This window comes from Stegostoma tigrinum, chromosome 36 (genome assembly GCF_030684315.1).
Source record: "Stegostoma tigrinum isolate sSteTig4 chromosome 36, sSteTig4.hap1, whole genome shotgun sequence".
Lineage (NCBI taxonomy): Eukaryota > Metazoa > Chordata > Chondrichthyes > Orectolobiformes > Stegostomatidae > Stegostoma > Stegostoma tigrinum.
The window spans coordinates 7196302-7198146 of record NC_081389.1 but is presented as its reverse complement, the minus strand read 5'-3'; the positions used below and the strand labels follow the sequence as shown (position 1 = coordinate 7198146).

Here is a 1845-nt window from a genome sequence, read left to right as displayed (position 1 = left end):
GAACTGGTGGTTATAGTCTGAGAATTAGGGCCAGACCTTTCGGGAGAGATGTTGGGAAGCACTTCTACACACAGTGTGGTAGATGTTCAGAACTCTCTTCCACAAACAGCTAAATCAATTTTGTCAATTTTACATGTCAATTTTAAATCCGCGGTAGAAAAAGTTTCTTTTTAACAAAGATATTCGGGGATATGAGCCAAATATAAGTTTATGGAGTTAGGCACAGGCCAGCCATCATCTCATTGAATGATGGAACAGGCTCAAAAGGCTGAATGGCCTGCTCCTTTTCCTATATATATTGAAGGACTAACCAGGGTTTGGGCTATTTCAGTATTGTGTAACGATAAAAATCCGATAAATAACTTTGTTGTAAAGGAATCTGTGTGAAATAGTGACCATAGCCTGATCAAATTTCACTTTAAGTTTGAAATGTGTTGTTGTTCATTCTTAAACTAGCGTCTTTCATCAGAACAAGGGAAGCTATTAAGGTGTGACAGGCAAGTTGGTTATGGAGGATGAGGAAAGTACATTGTAAGGTTTGTTTGCTCACAAACAATAGCTAGTTTTTGAAGTATGACATTGTCTAGAACTGATGTTTATCTCTGTACGGCTTTAACATTGGGAAAGGTGCATGAACCGTGGCTAGCAAAAGTTGAAAGTTCATCAGATTAAATCTACATTGGCTGAATGACTGGTTTGTCATGCCTACGTGCTGCTAACCATGTAGATTCAGCTCCTGTACTGGTTGAGTTTGCATTTCTATTCATTCTTTACTCTGGGAACCTGGGTTCAAATCCTGACATGATAGTTTGGGCTTGGCTCATTGGCTTAGGAGTATGATTCTCACTTAGGGTATTATATAGTGTTAGCACGCAAGAGGTCCTGGGTTCAACTTCCAGATGGGCCCAGGATTCTTATTTCACTTTTGACAGTTGGTCCTGTGGTGTAACAGTTAGCACTCTGCACTTTGAATCCAGCGGTTCGAGTTCAAACCTCAGTGGGACCTGCGACTGTTGTGTCCCAACAATGCACGTATGTAGTCTTGGCCAAGTGGTTAAGGTGATGGATTTGAAATCCATTGGGATGTCCCTGCGCAGGTTTGAATCCTGCTGACTACGGTTGAGAGCTGAAAGGGATTTGCTCCTTGTCTTCTTAATCTGGCACGGCAGCTCGGTGGTTAGCAACACTGCCTCACAGCATCAGGGTCCTGAGTCCGATTCCACCCTCAGGCAACTGTCTGTGTGGAGTTTGCATGTTCTTCCTGTATCTGTGTGGGTTTCCTCCCACAATCCAAAGATGTGTAAATTAGGTGGATTGGCCATGGGAAATTGCCCATAATGTTCAGTGATGTGTAGATTGGGTAAGTTATAGGTGGACAGGTTTGGGTGGGACGCTGTGAGGGCCAGTATGGACTTGTTGGGCCAAAGGACCTGGTTCCACACTGTAGGGATTCTATGATCTATGATTAAAGGAAGTGGTTTAAAGGGATAACAAGGTGTAGAACTAGATGAACACAGCAGAACAAGCAGCATCAGAGGAGCAGCTTGGTTGAAGATTCTGGCCTAGACCCTTTTTCAGAAATCCCTGAAGAAGGGTCTAGGCCCGAAACATCAGCCTTCCTGCTTCTCTGATGCTGCTTAGCCTGCTGTGTTCATCTAGTTCTACACCTTGTCATCTCAGATTCTCCAGCGTCTGCAGTTCCAACTATCTCTGGCGTATAGGGATACCAGGACAAATAGTAAGCCTAAGGGTTTGGAGGAATGTGAAATCCAACAAAAGAGGACCAAGAACCCGATAGCTGAAGGGTAGAGAGAATTCAATTCAAGCTAGTGAGAAACATAAAAG

At 43.4% G+C, this 1845-nt stretch overlaps 1 non-coding gene across 1 annotated transcript; it reads left to right on the top strand.

The window, feature by feature from the left end:
- The first annotated feature begins 1036 nt into the window (after window positions 1-1036).
- On the top strand, window positions 1037-1118 carry trnas-uga (transfer RNA serine (anticodon UGA)). Its single transcript has one exon. It is a non-coding gene; the product is annotated as a tRNA-Ser (tRNA).
- Window positions 1119-1845: the final 727 nt, after the last annotated feature.